Raw genomic sequence first — 23421 nt, forward strand, 5'->3', positions numbered from 1 at the left:
TTGCTCCAGGCCTTACACAGGAGAAATCCCAAATGCTAGCTCCAAAATGAGGCACTGTGCTCCCAAGCACCAGCAAACCCACTCAGTTCACACCATCCCCCAGCTACCTGGCTGGCAGTTTTACACCCACAGCCCTATGCAACAATGTGGTAAACATGGAAAAAGGAAAAATCTGGATGGTTTGCTCTCAAGAGCCGTGTTAGGGGTCACCAGGACTCAAGATCCATCAGCAGAAACTCCCTCACCGCTTCCTTGTCCTTGAACTTCAGCTTTTCCTGGACAACAATCTTGGACAAGTAAGCAGCCACACAACACAACTGGCCCTGCTTTGTTCCTTCAGGCTTACAAAGCTTGTGCAGTGCTATCTGGAACTATAACATCATGTAAGGCTTTCCTGAGAGGGCAAAATAATAGAGAAGCCTCCAAAACATGATAATCAAAGGCAGCTGCATGCAAGGCATTATACTCTAGCTCTAAGAACAACTATTAATTGTTTGTGTGGGTCAAAAAAAAGCAGCTTCGTGAAAAATGATTCTCAATTCATGCTTAATGAGGGGCTGGTTAAACATTAGAGAAATAACAGTAAGGGAGAAAATGTCAGGACCCCGACATTACCAAAACTGATGGTAAAACTGTCCAAGACAGTGTAGTCTGATCTCCAGGAGCTCAGCCAGTCATATTTATTAGTTCAGTTATGGGTCACCTCCATGTTATGTAAGGGTGTCTGGAAAAACCTGCAGTGTTACTCAAACTGAAAGGGCACAAGGACCACAGAGGTAAATCAGAGTCTTTCCCTGGGATTGCAAAGGTCTTTGGGATGGAAACACAAAGAGTGGTGCTTTGAAAGGAGTGCCTTCAGCTCACCTAATTGTTTTCTCCCTTTAGAGCATCTGCTGCATTGCTATCCAGGCTGAAGGCACTTCTTCATACTCTGTGAGCCAAAGAATAACCCTTATCCATCCGCATGGGTCCAAGTAAGGCAAAAAAAACCCCAACAGCTAGAGCTTACCTGCAACTCTGGTTCACATCTTTGGTCTGGTTGGCACTGTGCTTAGCCTATAGTGTTAAACTTACAAATTCATCAGGATAAATTTGAAAGTAATTTGCATTAGCTCCTAGCCTGCCAAGCACTCCTAAGTACAAAAGAAATTCAGAAGGGAGCAAGATCAAAAGCATTAAAAGAACCTCCTGTAAGGGGTACAGCCCTCCTTGTTTTCTGGATAGCAGTTAGACCTGAAGGATGGTCACACGTCCTGTCTTTTGTCATCACAACACAGCCCAGATGGCAGCAGCCCAGCGGACCCGTGTCCCATGCTAAGCAGTGGCTTGCTTTGGTCTGAGGGAACTGATGGCACCACGAGACCAGGAGATGGGAACGGGCTCCTCTTCATGTGTGCGTGAGTCAGCGTCTGGTAGCCACATGCCTGCAGGAAGATGGCAGAGGACAATCTGATGTCACGCACCATCCGAGTGAGATGTTGTGCTCCTCGGTGGGGACGTATGAAAGCAGTCCAGCAGCCCGTGTTCTGCTCGTGAAACCTACCCACTTCAGTTCTGCCATCTGCTCTGTAACGGAGGCGATGGGCTGCGGATGGGTAATCCCCAAGGAGCGCTAGCCAAGTTCCCAGACTTATTTTTCAAATGCTTTGCATTTCACTGTGCAAGCTGGAATATCAGAAGAACGACCTTTCTTGGTAGCTGTTCTTCTATTCCTGGAACTTGGCAAAGAGACACTCAGTGATGTTAGAGATGCTCTGGTGTTCCAGAGGCTAATAAGCAACGCAAAATACTTGGAAAAAAGCAGCAAATGCAGCTCCAAGGAAAAATATTTCTGGCGATAAAAATCAACCCTAACCTTTGCAAAATGCACATCAACAACAGCATTGTTTATTATTCCCAACTATAGTTCTGTTGATACTTGTGAGCTAAGAACATGTTTCCTCTACGCTGCTCCGCACTGCCAAGCTCCATCCTTTTGCCTACTGTTCCAGTTAGGAAACTTAACTCTAGTAGTTGACAATTAATTCATTGTATCCTGGATCCTCTTTTCATCACTTGGAAAAAAATAAAACCTTAACATCAAAAAATTTGCACTGAGACTTCGCAGTTTACGATTTACCAGAATTATCCAGTGTATTACATAAGTAACCTTGAATTATAGCTTTGATTTTAGCTGATCTCTGTAACTATTAATCCAGGAATGTGCTCTCTTCTCTGAGTCACTTGACATAAGTTACTGTTTCTGATTCAGTGACTAAAGCTATATAAATAAAAGGCATTTCTCCAAATTCACACAATTTGGTTCTTTCTCTGAAGCCCTGTTTGTACCTGTATTGGTGAACGTGTTATTTCTGGGCACAGCCTTCTACAAATTCATTCATTTGAGAGACTGAAAAGCTAACGGGAAGCAATTCATGGCTAATCAAACTCAAGACCTCAATTTGAACAAAAGCTTTCTGCCCTGAGGAACCCCATTTAAAATGGCATTTAAAAAAAAATTTGCATTCAGATTTCAAAATCCAGCACGGCAAATTAAGAGAAGCAGACATCTCACTACAGCTCCCTTGTGCAATGCTTCATGATGCGGCCCTTAATTACAGCACTGTTTCAGGCCATTTCTATGTAATCTTATTCACACCCAGTGAATAGTGCTGCATGAATGGGCAGCTATTCAGTATTTTGCTCCCCCTCACTATGCGCTATGTCTTTCTATCTCTTCTTTTGCAGCCCAAACTCTGCTCTGAAGGCCAGATTGATAATTTCTCCCTAGGTTTTTCTAAAGAGCATTTCAGTGTAATATACGAGCGCTCGCCCACTATTAATTAATTACTTTTCAGCCTGAAAAATGGGAAAGTGGCACACTTCCCATTTTATAGGCAAGGAGTTGAGACACAGACAGGAGGTCAAAAGTGCCCATTAATTTTCAGAGCCCAATTCGATATGCCTTGGCCGTGATTATTCACGGCACTTAGCATTATGTACTACTTCATGCACTCAGCACACCGCTCGCATTGAATAAAGGGGCTGCTGGTGGTCCTTTGTAGGGCTGCCTATCAGATTTTGGAGGATCATAAGTCAGGGATGCAAAAAGTGATCAGCATACAAACAGTGGCCCCCAGGAAACGTCTAGTTAAGGGTCAGCCCCACCTGGGAACTGCTCCATTTTCCCAGCCAGCATTACAAGGCCTTAATGCTGGGACCATCCAGTCCCTTGTTCATCACACAGCTCCCAGCTGCAGAACCAGCAGAGAAAGGAACCTCGCAGACAATAATCTCAATATGAGGAGGAAGTTTTACAGCCAGAGGGTGGTGAGGCACTGGCACAGGTTGCCCAAGGAGGCTGTGGATGCCCCATCCCTGCAGGCATTCAAGGCCAGGCTGGATGTGGCTCTGGGCAGCCTGGGCTGCTGGTTGGTGACCTGCACACAGCAGGGGGTTGGAGCTGGATGAGCACTGTGCTCCTGTGCAACCCAGGCCATTCTATCATTCTATGATATGATTTACAACACAGTGCCGTGGTCCAAGGACAAAACAGCACGTGAAGATACAAATAAAGGTCTCTACCCCAGTGCATATGTACAAGGGGGTCATATCAAGCTCAGTTTCATACTGATATTCCTTTAACACACTGGTGAGTTGATACAAGGAAAGGTTTAGCCTGGCCCTAAAGGCTTTTGCAGTAAGGCATCCTCATTCTCCCCAAGTGGATGCGTTTGTGTGTAGTTCGTGGGACAGTTATGGGATGCACAGCACTGAGACCACTGAGCAGCCCTGGATCCAGGCTTCTGCCAGTGACTGCCAAGGAGAGCTCACAAGTCAGATGACATTTTTTGAGGTGACTTTTAAAACCTCCTGGAATCATTGAGGTTGGAAAAGACCTCCAAAATCCCCAAGCCCAACCCACACCCACAGTGACCAGGTCCCTTTGTGCCACATCTCCAGTGCATCGCTGCTCTGCGGGATGTCTCAAACTCCAGCGCACAGGCGGAGAGTTGCAGAGGTACAGAGTGGGTTCCCAAGACCACGAACGAGCAGAGAGGCAATCCTCTGGACCACCAAACAGCTAAAAAAGACCAAAAAAAACCCGCTTTCTCCACATCCCGTTACATTTTGGGAAACTAAACAAGAGGCACGATGGCAGGGAGGGAATTTCGATCAGGTCCAACATGGGAACAGGCTGAGCCGTGGCAGTTAACCTCTGACAGACAGTCTGTAATATACCTGACACTGAAAACAAACCAGGTGGTGCCACTGCTGGGGAAATGGAGGCGCAGCGGGGGGACTGGGGCTGGAGGAGGGGGAAAACGTGAGCAGGGGAGAGCAGAGAGGGCAGGAATCGTTAACCCCTGATAGTAAGTCGAAAGTATTTTACTCCCCATCTCATTCATTAGGCCGCGTCAACTCCAGAAGGACTACATCCATTCCCGCACATAAATCTGGCAAGCTTCTCTTTTAAAAAGGCCAGACACTCTCTTTGCCATGGCAATCCAGCTGTCTGGCCGGCTGCCTGCCCTGCAAACAGGCCGCCAAGGCTCAGCTTGCTGAGCTGAGGGCAGCATTCTCCCAGGGGCTCTCAGAGCCCTCTGCTCCATGCTGCATCCCAGGGAAGCCACGTATCCCGGGGGGGCAGGGAAACGTGTCCCCAAGCTGCACTGCCTGAGCAAAGCACTCACTTGTAGGAGCATTCCTGAGCACCTTTTGGTGAGTGACCTCAAGGATCGTCCAGCCTCAGGGCTCCAACGAGGCCCTCTCGGCTGTTTGGGCACTGGGATACGACACAGGACAAAATGGAGCTCTGATCAACCGCATCCTAAACAACCCTGAGAAACAAATCCCATTTATGACCCAGGTTTAGAGCAGGGCGCAACACCGAGAGAAAGAAGTGACGCCGAATAGCTTGCATCTGCTGCTGGTCTGGAGCTAATAAAGTTATCTCTGGGCTTTCAGCTCCTGGGGCTCATAACCATGGACACTGAGGGCCCCCATCCTGCCCACTTTTAAAAGTTGCTCAAATGAAAGCTTTGGAAAACGCAGGAAACAGTTCTGTCCTCAAACTCTAATCTGAATTTCGATTGAAAAGCTAATGACTCCAATAAAAGAACAAGGGCACAATATCTAGCTATTTTTAATACATCTGTCTATGGTTAAGCAGCATTGTTTTTCTTTGTGAGAACTTAGTAACATAGGGGAAGTTGGACAGCCTTCCTCGAGCTGAGGTATTACAGGGCATCTTGTATACTTTGGCACGGCGTGGCTTTCCAGGACATCATTTTAACACTTCACAAATCAGACTTTACGGGCATTCTTCTGTCATAAACCCATTGCAAAGCAAACACAAAAATTCCAAGTTGCATGTAGCCAGGTAAACTGTGCAGAAGATCACCGTTGAGCAGAGGATTTTTAAGCACATGAACCATAAAGCATTTGTGGTGTTTTACGATGGCAACTTTTCTTTTAGAGCCTGATCCAGCCTTCTTTGAAGTCAAACGGAGTCTTTCCATTGACATCAGAGGGTGTGGGATTTGTCTCACGGCAACTTATACCAATGAGAACAATATTTTGCTCTGAAGTCATTACTTTCTGCCATGGATGTTTTCAAAACAGCCCGTCACCTGACAATACAGCCTCAAGGTACTGACAGTCCCTGTGTTTTCCTTATTTAAAAATGAGACTTGGTAACGGGCTCAGCTGTTTAGGGAAGGTAATATTTTTCCTAAGCACGCTTACTATAAAGTAAATTAGCAAAATCTTCTTCGAGTTGTAACTAAAACATAAGGGCACAGCTGCCCTGGAGGAGTACAAGGGCTCCCAATGTAAACTCCACTGATATCATCACCATCAGAAGGTCATAAAATTGATGGATTATAAATACAGTCCTCATTTGTTTACAGCTTGCATTTTTGGGACTCGGGTAATTAGCACATTAGCCATCTCTCAAAGTGAGTGCTTACAGGTGCCGCTCCAAGATGGCCAAAGAGCTGCGCCGGGGGAACCCAACTCCCCTTCACCAACCGCAGCAGGGCAGGAACGTCACTCGTGTGAGCATTTAGCTACTTCATCACACCTACCAGGAGCCAAGGGCACCAGAGGGCACTGAAATGACCCGTTCATTTCCTTCAGCAGTGAGGTAGCACCCAAAAAATGAGGCACGTCAGCAGCGTGAGGCAGATATCCTCTCTGTGAAGCCCGCGGCTGCGCAACTCGTCTGAGATTCTTTTCCCTCGGCCCAAGCCAACGAAGGAAGATAAAGATCACCCTATTTGTGGTAACTGGTACTTAGTTCCTTTGAGTTACACTTAAAATAAACTCTCTTTGGGCTCTCCCGAGGCCGCACTACGGAGCTGTACGCCAGCCACCTTCCCTCGGCCCGCCTTGGCTCCAAGTTCAAGCCTACTCTGCACACAGGACATGAAACTTTAAAGTCACGTTTTATTTGTACAGCTGGATGCATCAGGTTTATGTTTATTGTCTAATTAGCCAACGAAACCACTTTTGAAAGGATTTTAATGCTTTACCCCCAGTGAGATCTCTGTAGTGAGTGTGTGTTGAAATGCTAATGGAGGCAAAGAATTTCTTTCCGTAGGAATTTACAGTATTTTGGATACATCTCCTGGGCAAAACGTTCAGCTGTGATGGCTCTGATGGAGTGAGTTGGGCTATGTGCGTAAGGGATTCTGCCGTGCAGCAGGATAATGGAGAAGCTGTTGAGTAGCTTTCTCATTTTTAAGGTGCTTTAAAACCTCTACGGCCAGCATCCAGATTTTTGTCACCTTCCACAAAAACTTCGTTAAAAATGCCTCCCATGATTGGGACGAGATTCACCAGCTCCTTAACTACTGAAGTATTAATAAATGTAGTGGGCCTGGCAGTGATGGGTCAGCAGTTGGACTAAATGACCTCTTCCAACCCTAATGATTCCCTGATTCTATGTATGCCCTGGCATTCAAATAACTTCACAGATCAACTCTCTCAAAGCAATTCTGGCATTACTTGCTGAAGAAGTAATTTATAAATCTCATACCAACATTTTTTTCAACCATGAAACATGAGAGGCAGGTGAGCAGTAACTGAAGCCATTGGCATATCCTGAGTAGCTGCTTGTTTCTGCTCACTAGAAAAGAGATCTTGCTTCACATTTTGGGGGTATTTCTGTTATATTAACAGCTTTCTTAAACTAAAGCATTTTGGAAAAGAACTGTCTTCACTTCTGTGTTTTTATAAGCCATAGGAAAAAAAGCAGGGCCTCTAAACATTACAACGTTGGCAATAAATAACACTAATAACCCTTAATTATCTAATTGAATTCTTCTGCCCAAGTGCCATGAATGCTAAATGACAGCAAATTCTCTCCAAAAGCATTAATAGAAAGATTCCCAGTGCTGAAGGATGGATTTTACCATTCTGACAGGAGGGGAACTTCTTCACCAAGATTCCTCTCCAGCCCAGATGAGCACTCAGGTCACCTGTTTAATCTTCAGACCTTCAAACCTCGACATGCTGAGAGAACCATTATCACAGAATCACAGAACAGTCCGGGTTGGAAGGGACCTCAAGGATCACGAAGCTCCAACCCCCCTGTGCCATGCAGGGCCACCAACCTCCCCATTTCACAGCAGCCCAGGCTGCCCAGGGCCCCATCCAACCTGGCCTTCAACACCTCCAGGGATGGACGGGGCATCACAGCCTCTCTGGGCAGCTGTTCCAGCACCTCACCACTCTCACAGCACACAACTTCCCCCTGACATCCAACCTCCATCTGCCCTCCCTCAACTCCAAACCATTTCCCCTTGTCCTGCTATTATCCACCCTTTTTTGCATTCTCAGTGCAAGGCAATGACATCCTAGCTGCTTTACTCCTCAGATGAGTGAATTTTATTTATACAGTTGCTTGACTCAGCACTGCCTCTATGCCCATCTGCTTAAACAGAACCAATTCCCGAGCTCATTCCAAATCTGCATTTATAGGAAACACAGCTTCCACTTCACTGTCTACCCAAAGACAAACACAACACGTTTAAAAGCAACAGAATTCTGCACCCTCATACCACTGCAGAATATTACAGCAGTGCCCACTCAGTCTGAAGAACTGCCTGTTTCACAGCGTTCCCTCTTTGGGCCTGATGCCTCCTTATGCAACTGTCTCATGATCAAACTGGAGAAGACAAGATCAAGCAAATGATTTAGTTTCAAACATGTGAAATTGCTGGGATTTTTTTTTTTTTTTTTTTTTTTTTTTTTTTTTTTTTTACACTCAAGCCAGTTGCACTGCTAAGCCAATAAACACAACTTCAGTGGAAAATCTGATGTATTTGATCAGATGGTGCTCCTGCAATAGTGATTGTACATTGCAGGCAACATCAGCACAGTAATTTTTCTAGCTAGTGGTGACGCTCCAGTAGAACCAGCTGATAAAAAAGAGGGCTAAAATTGTCAAGACAAAGAGATTTGTTTCTAAAGTTGCCCATGCCCCCTTGCTGCATCACTTGTGTTAACCCTCCCTCTCCTTACCAGTTTTGCTTCACATTTGATCTTTGCGAGCACTAAGAGAAATAGGAGATAAGAGATGAAAAAAGAAGAAGAAAAACTTATCTTTGCAGAAAGCAGACTGTGCCTGCAATTTATCCCAGCAGTCTTTCTGGCTATCCTGAAATGCCTTGCTACCATTCCCCCCTCCCATTTGTATTTTTCACACTGCTGTCTTGCTGCACTCTCCAGTCTCGATGATCACTTAATGTAGATTGCCACCTCCCCACTGAAGTCAATGAGTTGGTTTAGCAGTTAAGGATTCAGTTCCCGACAGCTGGACAGCAAAGAAAGGGCTGAACTGTGTTTTGCAAACAAGCAATCCAAGGAACTTCATTCTTTTTCTCTGTTCATGAACCAACATTGGTTTGGTAAGAGATATTTGTTATTCAAGTACTTGTTGGACAGCCTGGATCAACAACAGCTCATTCCAGAAATGGTTCGTTTCAATTTCTGGCTGCTCATGGGGTGAGAACTGTCACCTAAATCAGATTCCAATCACCTAAAAGCTGATTCTAATATTTGAAGGGATGAGTAACCCTTTTAAAAATAGGAGAACAAAGGCTGATGAAGAATAACTGCTCTTGTACACATGTAAATACAAGTACACATATGAAGTACAACCATTTCCCAATCCTGTCCAGGAGATCACAGACAGAGCTACCAAGGACCTCAGCAGGTTCAGCGTGGGGAGTCCAGCTGCAATGAAAACATCTGGGGTTGAAGGGGTTGTTATAACTGCTCTGATCCAGCTCCTGTCCCAGGGGCAGTGGGATGCAATCTCAGTTCCTGCCCTTACCCACACACACGGTGGCTGAACTACATTATTCTGCCTGCAAGGCTGTTAAGGAAGCATTCGGGCATCCCTCTGTAAAATGCAATGTCAATTGTTCAGGGTTCGTATTTGTTTAAATTTTCCTGCTCAGAACTGTTAATCCCAAGGTTCTGAACAACCAGTTCATGTTTCTTCTGCTGCTGGATTAAAAATCCCTGCTGATACCTTTTTTTTTCCCCTGATAGGCAGACTGCAATTAAGTTCATTCTCTATCCCTCTTTTGGTGTTTACAGTGATCACCTTGCAATTCTTGACCAGCACCTATTTTCAAGCTTTGGACAATTGATAAAATTAGAAATCAATCAGAATAAAGTATATGAAGTAAAGATTGAACTTCCTGTGAACTTCACAGGGACCATCAGGATGAAAACTGTGCTCCTAAACTGCACCAGTGCTACACAGTAAAATTACTGTGCTGATGCTGCCTGCCATGTACAATTGCAATCTGGGCACAGGCAGAACAGCGAGGGATTTTACAATGCTCTGCCACATTTACTGCCTTATTAAAACAGCACTTCGGATCCTGCAGCCTCATTCACTGCACCGTATTGCTTTTCTGCTTGCACCGCTCTCAGGACAGTCTCTTTGGCTTCAGTATCCGAATGGCGAGCCAAACCAAACCGCTTTCAGAACATTTTATGAAAATGTTAATATTGCTTTGTTACATTACCAGGCAGATGTGAAGTCTTTCCCGTTTGCATTTCGACATCGTGGTGCTGCTGTGTCAGTGCAGATGGCCACGTAGAGCCTTACGGTCCTCCCCACCAGACTGCACTGCAGTGCTGTTATTGCAAACAGGAGACTATAGATGCCATCGCTGCAGCTCTCACCTCATCAAGAGCCAAATGAAGGAACAAGGAAAAGTTCTAAAAGAAGCAGCCAGAAGTGTGCTGGAATTAATCTCACTGAAATAAATATTTTTGTAAAATCAGCTGTACAAGCTAAGCAGTTACTACATCATTCAAGAATGAAGATACACTTCTCCAAGCTGCAGGTCATTGCTATGGATTTTTTTTTAACTATGACATTACATCTTCACCACACTTTCTTTTTGAAAGCAAAGTGTGACATAAAGAACTCATTTTATAGCCTGGGTCAGATATAAAACACAGAGGGTGGTGAGGCACTGGCACAGGCTGCCCAAGGAGGCTGTGGATGCCCCATCCCTGCAGGCATTCAAGGCCAGGCTGGATGTGGCTCTGGGCAGCCTGGGCTGCTGGTTGGCGACCTGCACACAGCAGGGGGTTGGAGCTGGATGAGCATTGTGCTCCTGTGCAACCCAGGCCATGCTGTGATTCTGTGATAAAAGCTACTGAGCTGTAGGTTAATGAATGCCAAAGTGGAAATCTGAGTTTCAGAGCTGGCTTATCAAAAGCAAAAACTACACTTACATCCAGAGAGCCACAGAATGCTCAAAGTGCCCTTTGAATCCCATGGCAGGTATCTCCCTTAAGCTACCAGAAATCCATTTGACTAAGATACCTTCTCATTTGTACATCTGCTCCTGAAGACAACAAATCAGCTGCTATGAATCAGCTTATCCGTGCAGATAGCAAAGGGCCACATCTATTTCTAGCACTGGAAAAACCTGTCCTGCACAGATTCAGGATGGCAGCAGGGCATAACACAGATCTCACCTGGGAATTCCCCGCTGTGCCCCTCAGCCACCAGGGCTGCCCTCTCTTGCCTTAATTTAGCCAGCTGTGCTCTCCAGAGTGGACACCCTAATTATATTAGTGTCTCACCCCCTGTTCTAACTTACCACTGTAGAGAAAATTTCTTGTTTATGCCTTGGGAAGCCAAAAAAATGTTGCCAAGTGCTTCCTTTGGTAACATCTTATACATTTTAATGTCACAGCTGCTGCCAAGGCACGGGCCCTAACGTCTCCATAATGATGCATGGCAAGCTGAGCACATACCCTTGAACTGTGCAAAAGAGCTGCTGCCTCACCTTCAACAGACAAACCAGTCCTTGCCCACACGGTCCCACAGCTGGTCACAGGTTGCCACGTGCATTGAGATTCAATGAACACATTCCAGACAAGGCAGGACCAGGCTCTTCAGTGAAGAGAGTTCAGAAAAATGTAGAAATTAGGGTGATTGCAATTCTCAAGTATGTTTCTTTCACGGAATCATAGAATGGCTTAGGTTGGAAGGGACCTTAAAGATCATTGACATCCAAGCCCCATGCTGTGGGCAGGGTGGCTAACCACTAGAGTTTTCATATGCTTTGTTTTGTTTTCTTTTTTAACAGAACTGTAAATAATCAACGGCTTCAAACCAAAGAGGAAAAAAAAAAAAAAAAAAAAGAGATATTTTCCTGGACATACCATATAACAGCCTCGCAGGAGAATTAAACAAACAAAATCTTCCATGTATTGCTGTAGAAGCACGAGCGCCCCGTCCTGCTTGTGGGTGAGGCAGCCATCACTGAGGTCTGTTCCCTGGTCCCTCCTGCCCCAGAGAGGCTGCTCCATGTGTCTGAGATGTGGCTGTGTGCTGGCACAGAAGAAAAAAGAGCATCAGAACCATGAAGAGGAACAGATTTTTAATTGATCTACACTGATACAGATCTCTAATGAGCTGATCTTCCTGGAATGCCATCACCAGTGCTAATTAGAAACAAAGCAAATTGTGCTGCTAAATTAATGCAACAATTGTGCCAGCCTGCAAAAAGCAGCGGTGTGGCTGTCCTGCACTTCAGTATTGCTACCATGAGCTGTCTTTAAAGATCTCAAAGTGAATCACCCACGTGAGGTTCACAACCCAGAGAAAACAGCTTTGCTCCTCAAATTGCCCAGGAGAACAAAGCCAGGCTGGATGTGGCTCTGGGCAGCCTGGGCTGCTGGTTGGCGACCTGCACACAGCAGGGGGTTGGAGCTGGATGAGCGCTGTGCTCCTGTGCAACCCAGGCCATGCTGTGGTTCTGTGATTCTATGAACACTCAGCACCAGCATCCTGCACCGGTGCCCTGAGCACCCTAAGAAGCTTTCACAGCCCTTGGAACAGTCTTGTTCTGATAACCTACCAAGGCAACTGAAACGACAGGGAAATAAGCCTGGACACAGTTCCACAGACTTGCACATGCACCCTTCCCAATCCACCTTTGACAGTAAGGTCGTGTTTCTCAGAAGTAATCACAGCATGCCCTGGGTTGCACAGGAGCACAGTGCTCATCCAGCTCCAACCCCCTGCTGTGTGCAGGTCGCCAACCAGCAGCCCAGGCTGCCCAGAGCCACATCCAGCCTGGCCTTGAATGCCTGCAGGGATGGGGCATCCACAGCCTCCTTGGGCAACCTGTGCCAGTGCCTCACCACCCTCTGGGGGAAAAACTTCCTCCTCAGATCCAACCCAAACCTCCCCTGTCTCACTTTAAAACCATTTCCTATTTTTCATTGCCCAGTTTGGGGTCTGACTTTCAAAGAACTTCCTGAAAAAGCCGTTCCTGCCATTCCCACCCAGCCATTAATTAGGGATGCAGGTGCCTCCACGATGCATCTCATTTGAACATTTTTGCTTCCACGCTCTGAGCTATTGACTTCCTCCTTGCTAATCAGCTGCACAGCACAGAGCTAACACCTTAATTACACAGCAGTTAAAAGTAGTTTCCAAAAATGAAAATGATTTTCTGGCAAGTGCAATGGATGTATGCCTGCTACCGATGCAGACAAGGATTATTTTATCTCTTTGATAGGCAAGACGTGCTCTGAAAGTTCTGATTTTAACTCCTGTTAAAATCATGTTGGCATTTCAGTGACATTTTGGCCAAACACTACGGAAACATTTGGTCACATCCTTCCAACCCTTAATTTCTTCCTTAAATGCGCTTTTTAATATGTCACAGTTGTTAAATTTGTAACAATAATTCCCTTGAGACCAAGCAACGGCGCTTGGTATGCAAAAAATGAACAATGCATTCGAATCAGTAAATCAAGAGGAAATTTAAAATAAACGTTTAATTGAGTACAAATAGTCTGAATGTTACTTTAATGAAATTTGACCATTCCGTAGGCTGATTTTAGCAGCAGGATGTCCTAAATAAGCTCAGCTAAAACATATGCTGTCCTACACTTTTTCGGTCGTGACAAAACTATCCAGATTCACTTCTTCTGATGGCTTTATGGCTTTTAGTCAAACAAGGAAATGCACTTAAATTGATTTCAAAGCTTTCACTTCTTGAAAATGGCCATCAAAATCCTGGAAACAAACCTTACAGCGTATTGGCGCTCTGCTTTTATCCATGGGAGGGAAGAAGACTGGAGATTTGTATACAGAAAGACTCGTATACATTCCTGCTAAATCTGGTACGGAATTTGAGCACGCCAACACTGGGTGAATCGATGCCCTGGGACTCCAGGAACACCCAGCTGGTTCCCTGGCAGAACTGCCCTCATCTACCCCCCAATCAAAGCTTCTGTTCTTGCTGCCCAACGCTGCATTACATAAACCTTCAGACCGGTACTTAACATCTTATTTATCCTGCCATGCAAAGCGTGGAGGACATTTCTAGGCCCTGTGAAAACGCTGAGAGCACCGTTAACCTGTGCGTTTCTCAGCCAATACAAACAGCTTCCAGTAACAGATTCCAGCCTGCATCTCCCTCCAGGGCTCAGGGCTGCAGCCCTTCTGATTTTAATGGGATTTCTCCTTTAGTGACACAGTGCTCATTGTGTGCTATGGTGGCAGCAGGGCCATGCAGAATAGGAACGGATTCATTTGCTTTTTCCTTTAAAAAAGCCAAATCAGCACATTTCAGATTCTGGTTGCTGAGGCAGACATCCCACAGTGCTTTCAGCCTTGAGCATTTACTCAGACCTCCTTTTGGCTTCAGTACGAGTGCAAACAGTACAGTTTAACAGATACATCAGTGCCCTGGGATTCAGCAGTCCAGCCATCAGCTCTGCTGCTAACCATTGCCACCTGCTTTACCTCTCAGCACTCTTGCTCCTCTCCCACTCTGTGTCTGCCCTGTCTATTTGAACTGAGCCCCTTAATGCAAATACCATCTTCCTGTAGAAGTTCTCAATGCCCAGCACTGGAGCCTTGATGTCTTTGGGGACTGTCAAACACACAGAAAATAAGAACACAGAGACAAGCCTTCCCTGTTGGCTTTGTTAATAAACGTGGGTATTTCAGCCATGATGTATTAGCCTTTTGCTCTCCACTTCTGTTATCTCTTATTAGCTATCTGCTAAAGCTGTTCCCTTCTGAACAGTACAATCCTTCTCCATCTTCTTAACCCATTGCTCTGTACTATTTATCAAGACTACACTCGGAGAAACATTAGTACAGTTGCAAATTCAATCATTCCACACTTGGAGAATGCACAGCCTAAGATGGCCCAGGCCTTACGCACTCGGAGTGCAGGCAATGACATACACGCCTTTCTTCTATGATCAGCCCATTTTTTTTCCTCAACTGGCCTTACATATTCTCTGTCACAGACAGCAGAAGTGGCAGAGGTGGTGAGGAACTCAAAGCGGTGGGATGTCGTGTCTCTGGCTGCAGCTTGGAGAGAAATTGCAGTCTAGACGATCTCTCAAGGTCCCAGCAACCCAAATGAATCTGTGCTCTTTCCACTGCTGTCCTACAGTCAGGCTCCTTCAGCCTCCCTTTCAGACTGACCTGCTTCGAAGAGCACCATTCTTGCAGCTATCTTGAGCTCCAGGTTCCACACGTGACCCTGGTACTCCTCCTTACATAAATGGGACACAAAGTGTTGTATCTCTTCCATGCACACTGGTTCTGTGTCACAGAATCATAGAATCACTGAGGTTAAAGAAGACCTCTAAGATCATCCAGTCCAACTGTCCACCTACCATCAATATTCCCCATGAAGCCATGTCCCTCAGCACATCTCAGTGTTTCTTGAACACCTCCAGGGACGGTGACTCTCCACCTCCCTGTGCAGCCCGTTCCATTGCCTGACCACTCTCTTGGAGAAAAATTACTTCCTGCATCTCCCCGATGCAATTTGTACCTGCTTCCTTCTCTGCACTTGGTCTACTACACTTCCCTCCTCTACCACTGACAACTGTTTCCAGCCTATACATTCCCATTACTACAGCTCCCACCCACTACCTTGCCTCCAGCCACCTGCATCCTTTAGCAGCCAGCAGCCTCTACCCCCGTCCCCTTGGACTTATCAGCCCCCATCTGCTTGCATGCCCTGTTGGGCATCTCCACCATTCTGCTTCACACATAACTTTGGAAGACTCCTCGTTCCCTTCTTTCCTTTCCCTCATCCTTTGCATTCATTCTGGTCCACTGTGAATTTAAATCACGGATTCTCTGCATTTTCCAGCCACCTCTGCTCCTGCTCTCAGCCTCCCTCCAGCACCACGTGGGCTGCCTGTGCTACGGGAAGACCTGAGGCAGGCAAACCCTACGAGGATTTCAGCTAAACCTTCATTGAGCTCATGCAAATTGAGATCTTCCTGTCCTCTGATTTTCCCAGGTGCAGGCGTATTTTAAAGGGAAGAGCAAAAAATCTAACATCCCTGGAAGTAAGAGAAACATAATCTGGGAAGAGATGAGGTAAGAAAAGCTTTTTGTATGCCATTCTTCTGAAAGAAATTCTTGTACTCAGTCACCAAAAGAGTACCTGCTGCTTCTGGGCAGATATTTTTAAGCTCTTGATTCATTAATTGCATTTCACCTGATAAGTTTCTGGGGCAGTACCAAAAATAACTGTATTCTCCACTCAGATATGTTTCGAATGGTGCCATGTGACGGTGGGAGAAGGGAGAACATGCAATCACGTAACCTTCAAAGCTCAGTTCCCAACAACCTGAACTGAATTATCAAGGTCTTTCTAGCTTAACCCCTCAAAGTTATCAGGACAGTTTCACACAGGAACAAATCCACTTCACGTTTGCCCACATCACTTCTGCTAGCTGTGCATATCATGAGCATGGCTTTAAATTATTTCTGTGAGTACGATAAAAGACAGCATGTCCTTAACCAAAGCAACATCTGGCACGACTGAACGGATTTCCAATATTGCAGAAACAAAGGGCAGCTAATAGCCTAACCACGTTCCACTTCACTTCCTCAGGCAGAAAGCCACCAGCACCTTTCCTCACTTTACCTGTTCCCAAGGCTGTGCATCACATCTCTAAAAAATAAAGCTTCAAAAGAAATGCAGCTGTAACAGCCCAGCCAGCAGCTATGCAGGTAGCAAATTCCCCCAGGAGCCGGCCAGACAATGCTAGTGCTCATGAGGTCTGGGTGGGACAGCAGAAATGGACATTTCCCTCCATTCATCAAATTGGAACGAGAATGAGACTTGAGAAAGAAAAAAAAACAACAAGCACTTGGCAGAGTCCATGACTGGGGACAAATCAGGAGAAAGAGAGACTTTGATCATTAAAACTGCAAATGAAGGTTAGAAGGAGCTGTTACATAAAGGGGATTCTTTAGTTACAGGAATGTTTGATCCGATTCACAGCAAAGGATGTGCACCCATTCCTAACGGAAAATCCTTTAGCTTTGCTATGAATTTATCTAGCCGGCCAGACAAATTGCTCATATCAAACTGTCATTTGGATGTTCAGCCATTGAAAACACAGTTAAAGCATGTCCCCTAATTAGAAATCCCGTGGAAATGAAAACAATCCTCTCTGGCATCTGGTTACCCTGGATGGTAAGTTGGACTTATCATCTGGCACGCTCCCCTTCCTGTTTGCGCGGGTGGATCGAGGCAGACGTGGAATTCTGCTCCCCTTCCAAGAGCCCTCGGAGACGTGCAGCCTCCCAGGGCAGGGCTCTGTCTCCTGAAAGAGCCTCGCTGCAAATAGGGCTGGTAGACACAGCGAGCTGCTCAGATTAGAGGTGGATGGGATAGGCGTCGTCTGCTCAGCGGGGACCAAGAGGAGCTTAGCAACATTTAAATGGATAAATTTGTTTTCAATCTGTTTGGTTTCAGTAGACAGGAGTCTCTTCGATCAGGATGTGTTTGTCTTCCAGAACACTGCCTTTAGTCATCTGCTGGTAAAAACAGTACAGCTCTGCCATGGCCCTCACCTACTGGACGAGCGGTCATTCAGCACTCCATCCAAACCTATCCTTTCTGTTGCTGGCCTTGTATTATTCGATGCTTTCTTCCTAGCCCCATGTCCCAGCAGCTTGCTATTATGTAAGAACTCCAGTCTGATTAAAAATTAAAACAGGTCTTAAAACCTCACAGTTGTGGAGAAAACCCTAAAAGATTGATTCCAAAGGCTAAAAAGCAAAAGGTGCATTTTCAGCAGTGTCAACAGTTAACCAATTGGGTTTGGCTGTGGGATACAGCAAGTCCTATACCACAGAGTCATCTAAGTCATCATCTCCTCTTGTGTATCATATACCATATCATCTCCTCTTGTAGACAGGCCTAAACACAAGCTTTGAGCCCTATCAGGAGCAATTCCACTACACAGCGAAATTCTCTGCCTTGTATTTTGCTGATCAGCTTAGAGAAGCACAGCCGTTCCTTGGGACTTTACATGCTAACCAACATGAACAGAGAACAAACAGGAACAGAGCCCAAAGTGATCTGGCTTTGTTCTTGGGGTGACAAATTCACGAGCTTTGAATGGTGCACATTGGCAATGGTGACACAACTGCATTTCATTTCTTTGTGAGCTTTTGCTTACAACCACTGCTTATGTGAAGTTTGGGATGTTGCTCACATTTTAGGAACTCCCAGATGCCAGACAGCTCAGCCAGATGGACTTAGGCTGAACTACGTAGCTTTTCACCAGAAGTAAATCTAGCTATTTCTCCCCTCTGCCAGGAAGAGTTCTTGAAATGGTTACCAGACCCAAGCACGTACGCAAGAAATCATCATCATCTCTCAGATTTCCCAGGTTTTACATAGATTACAGACCAGATTCATGGAAGCTGGATAAGAACGTCCCCTTATCCCACAAAAGAACCTGGGGAGACTGAAGAAATGACATCACCTCATCCCACGCGGCCTCCACACAGGCAGGTTCTGAGGTACGAGGACAGAAATGGAACGAGGGAAATCTGCTCTGTGCCAATCGTTCTCTGGGAAACCTACTTGTGCTATGGGACTACTGTAACAACTTTGGTGTGGTTCTGCTCCTTTTCCACTGCTTTCCCTCAAGATGTTCCCCAGTGCTTGGCTAAGCTTCCCAGGACACAGGATGAAGAGAGGAGATCGACTGCAAGAAGTAATAAGGAATAAAAGTAGGGTATTAAACAGGACGTTGCTGTAGAGCAATAGGAAGGGTGGAAAGGAATGGGCTCATGCATATAACAGTCCTATAAAAGAGAAAGAATTCTTAAATGAGTATTAAAGAGGGCTAACTCGGTTACAGCATGAGAAAACTAGTTTAATCACCTATTGTGCAGCTGTAGTTAATCTTGTGTCCATTTTACGGACAATCCCGGCTATCGTGCAATGCTCCATACAATCACAGTGGGTGATGCTCCACTTTTATCATGGGTGCAATTAATGACACCATTACTTGGTTAAATCTTCCATCAAGCTAAGTTGGACGTTTCCTTGAGTAGGACCTGAGGTCATAAAACACCTGATGAATATACATGGTGGGAGGATGAATCTGCTTCCTGGCTGCATGGAAGAGAAACACAGGGGTGTGAGGATGCATAAACTCACACACATACTTTCCACCCAGACAACCTCAGTGGGATCGGTTCCAACCATCTTTGCAACAAACCTTTAACATCTCCCTGGTGAGAGGTGTCTCCTTGGGAAAGTCATAAAACAGTCATAGATTTGTGAGAGTTCTAGTCCCTGCAGGGGAACGCAAGCTATTTCCTACAGTTTGGGTTTGTGAGTGGCATATTCTCATCCATCTCATCTTAATACATAGCCAAGCCACAACTGAATGATCAGAGAACCGACTACTGGCCACCTCAAAATCTAACAGGTAAACTGGTTGAGCAACACCTAGAAGACCAGCAAGAAGCTAAATGGGAAATTTTCTTTAACCAGTTAACAGCTTGATTTAAGCTGTGCATTAAATCAAACAGCTTCAATATGTCTGTTAAACCCTAAACAAGCCTTAAAGCATTGTGAAAGCAGCTTCAATTTCCAGGAACCATGCAAAGTGTGTCACTTCATATCCCGAGATGAACATCTGAGCAAGCTTAAAAACAGCAGAGACTATATGTGGCTTGACTCACCCAAAAGGCTACTGCTCACCCCCTTAGGAATAAAACCTCAGATAATCCATATCCCCAGATCACCTGGAGTAGGCTCATCAGCACTGAGCGTGCAGGAATAGAAACGGTGTGCAGTCACTGCTTTCTGCTGCCACTGGCCAACAAGATGTTAATTATCACTGAGACGTAAAGAGGATCAGGTGCTGGCATTGGCTGAGCACTGTGTAACACCTGCAATGTTTGCTGCCTTTAATGCCCAGCAAGAGCAGCAGCCCTGCAATGTACTCCAGCACCTGCTGCCCCAGAGCTCAGCGCGTGCGACCAGAGGAAGACCTGCCCTGTCCCTGGGGTGCCGATGGGAAGTTGCAAGAGGAATCACTGATGTCACCGCTTCCGATGTGGGAATCCACTGTAAACGTGCTGCTTTGCAAACGTGAAGTTCTCCAGAAGAAAGGAAACTCTGCAATTTGGGAAAAAGTGCCAGGTGACTTGCATTGTTTCCTTGCAACCGTAGAAAAGACAGTTCCTGGCTTGACTGGAATTGTCCATGTGAGTTGATGCACGTGTTAATCCTACACCACGGGTTGGCCAAGCCCTCCTGCTGACTTGGAGTAACAGTGGAAACCATTCTGACTCTGATTTTCATTGATGTTCTTCTATGGCTCGCTCTGATGGCTTCACACAGAGAGCCAGGCTTCTGCTAACCTGCAGACACAGTGCTATAGCTGCAACTTCCCAATGGCCTCTTAAGGATTAGAATAAAACACCCACGATTCAGAAGCAGGTACCATTGCAATATTTCCATACACTTAGTCCTGGCCCAGTGCTCCTGGTTATCGGTGCCTTTGGTTTATATGACTTGTGATACAAAGAGCAAACATTTATCACATGCATGAGATTTCAGCCCCCCTGTTAGAAGTGCCCCAGTTCTGACAGTTCTGGAGCAGAGGCGTTCCATGACACTGCAGTGTGCTGCAACCACAGAAGAAATGAAAATACAAAATTTGTTTTACATCAGAATGATATGAAAAAAATGTTTTGTAAATGGTGAAACGCACGTTTTCACAGCTACTTTGATGCAATCCTGCAAGACACAGACTTTCCATTACTCCGGGCCATGTCAGTGTGTCCCTGTGTCTCTGGGAAACGCAGAGACATACACCTAAATTGTATCACTGCCATCTACTGAAGCAGTAACATAAGTAAAAATCAAGAAAATAAAGTCAATCATAAAAATTGTGGGATACGTCTCCAGTAATCAGTGGAAGAGTCTCCTTAAAGTGTTTGAGCTCACTGTATATCCAGTGAGCATGCTATAAAAAGTTCAGCAGATCTTTTTGATCCACTGTGACTTGAATAAAATATATTCACACTCCATACGTATGGAAACACCAACAGCACCACAACTAAACCCCCCTGCTTCCATTTTAAGCCTTGAAATTCTCACCTATGCACTGGTACTATAAATAACAACTGCTTAATTGCACGTAGAATCAGTTCCCCATTAAATCTCCCATTGTAAGTCATGCTGTTCTAATTACACACACACACAAAAGAAGCAACAAGCAGAAGAAAACCTAGCAATATCTAGCATGGCAATATCTATCTACAGATCCCTAGCAAAAGTCCTCCAGTGTCAAGGATTTATTTGCTCTATATAACATAAGTAGAATCATGAGCACCTTTCTTCTTTCCTTCACTCCTCCAGAAACAAGCAGCTGCATTTTGCAGGATGATGGTGGTGAGGGGTTGATTTCAGTGGTCTTTTCCAACCTTAGTGATTCTACGAATGGTCACAGGACCGTAGCAGGCACACATTAAGTGCTTTGCTGAACCAGGATCTGCAGCACCCTTAGACAAACTCTGACACATCTACAACAATCTAACAGTGGGAAAGGAAAGAGGCCATAAAGTTGGATTAATATTAAAAGTTGCCATCTCAGCTTTCCCACTGCAAGACAGAACCCAACAGCAAACATGGAAGTGAGAAGGTAAGCACTGATACACCTGGACAAGGCACCTGCAGATGCCCAGCCATCTATCTAGAGACAGAAGACACCCTGCCCCACGCTACCACTGTCCTACACAGCCAATCTGTGCTCATAAAGCTCCTCATTCAGGCACAGCCCTGCTCACCTGCACCACCCAGCAAGATCAGGCTGTGGCTAGCTGGGAAGCTCGCTAGATGTGTGTGGTCAGGCTTGCAAATATAATGCTGCAGTAAGGCCATAAAAGACATCTTGAACTCCATTTTTCCAGGGCTGACGTAACTGGGTGGGGGCACTACCAGGCTTGTGATAAGCTGAATATAAAGATGGTTGAAATGAAACATTTGCATATAAAATTTAACTCCTAGAATTTACTAGCAGCAGGGAGATAATGGTGTAACAAGCTGATGAAGAGTCATTATGAGATCATATTCGTATTAATCTGAAGCTCGTAGGCATTGTTTCTTGGAGGAAGTACTCATGGTGTGTAGAACAGTAAAAACTGTTTTAAAACAAAGAGATGAAATAGTTGCTTTAACACAGCAACAGCACTGTCATTGTAAATCTGCCGTGCCATGTATTTTATGGCATTTTCATAGCAGAAGAGGGAATTTACGATGTGATGCTACAAGTCCAGCCAGCCTTCTTCTGTCAGTGGGGTACCTCTCTTAACTCACATCTAAAATATTTGCTGATACCGAAACGTGACTGTGAGATACAAAAACAACCTTTTACAACACAAGAGAACATTATATTCATCTAGCTCAGAGCAAAAAGAAAAACAAATAGCTCGAGTATCTGTTTCTGCAAAGTATGGACACTGCTCTGCAAATATTTCTGTTCTACGGAAAGCGTACAGAAAGAATTACCACTGAGCTTTTGTAGATGAAGTAGTAAAGATGCTATTACTATTGTTATCAAATGAAAGACGCCTCACATTTATCATTACTTTTTGAGATAAGAGCTACTCAACATAGAAATGCACTCGGGCTTGACCTGTAGCCAAGTATCAATACTGATGGTGTCAGGGTGTTGTATCCGCTCTTGACAGATTACACTAAGCAGCAACTGGTCCCACAGAGTCAAAGACTGATCATTAACTTTCATCTGGAGGACCATTTATAGTAGACTTACAGAATCATTCAGGTTGGAAAAGACCCCCCAGATCCCCAAGCCCAACCCCAGCCCAGCCCACCATCCCACTGCCCACATCCCTCAGTGCCACATCTCCACTGAACACCTCCAGGGATGGTGACCCCACACTGCTGGGCAGTTGTGCCAATGGTCAGCACTCTTTCTGACTATAAAAGCTTCCTGATATCCAACCTGAACCTCCTCCAGGACATTTCAAATGTGCTTGCCTAAACAGAATTGGCACTTAGGCATGACAGGACCAGATCCATTCTGAACAGAAGCTGTCTTCTGATAATCAAGAAGTCAACATTAAGACTAATATAATATTTGGGAAAATTTCTTCTCCAAAAGAGTGGTCAGGTACTGGAACGGGCTGTCCAGGGAGGTGATTGAGTCGTCATCCCTGGGGGTGCTCAATAACTATTTAGATGCTGTAGTAAGGGATGCAGCTTATGGTGAAACACTGGTGGCAGACAGATGGTTGGACTGGATGATCTTGGAGGTCTTTCAACCTCGGTGACTCTATCAATAAGAAAAACGTTTGTGTGACACTGAAAATTCAACTTGATCCAATTATTTGATGGGGTTTCTGTTCACCCTAGCAGATACAAAAAAAATCCTCCAGGCACAATGAGGAAAAGGAGCAACTTGGTGCATAGCTTATGAATGAGACAACAGCAACAGAAAGTGGGTTGGTTTAAATCAAGAGGAAAAAAAAATACTTCAAAAGCATTCGCAAGGAGGAACATTCCACCAAGACAAAGTCATCTGTCCTTACTTTCCCAAAAGCAGCACGATCAAAGC

At 45.2% G+C, this 23421-nt stretch overlaps 1 long non-coding RNA gene across 3 annotated transcripts in view; it reads right to left on the bottom strand.

The window, feature by feature from the left end:
* The window catches only part of LOC125695123 (uncharacterized), a 145812-nt gene that overhangs the window by 35424 nt on the left and 86967 nt on the right, over positions 1-23421 (bottom strand). For all 3 annotated transcript variants that reach the window (XR_007377809.1, XR_007377808.1, XR_007377807.1), the window contains exon 7: positions 11689-11857. This is a non-coding gene — a long non-coding RNA (uncharacterized LOC125695123). The remainder of the gene's footprint in view (positions 1-11688; positions 11858-23421) is intronic.

This window comes from Lagopus muta, chromosome 6 (assembly GCF_023343835.1).
Source record: "Lagopus muta isolate bLagMut1 chromosome 6, bLagMut1 primary, whole genome shotgun sequence".
Lineage (NCBI taxonomy): Eukaryota > Metazoa > Chordata > Aves > Galliformes > Phasianidae > Lagopus > Lagopus muta.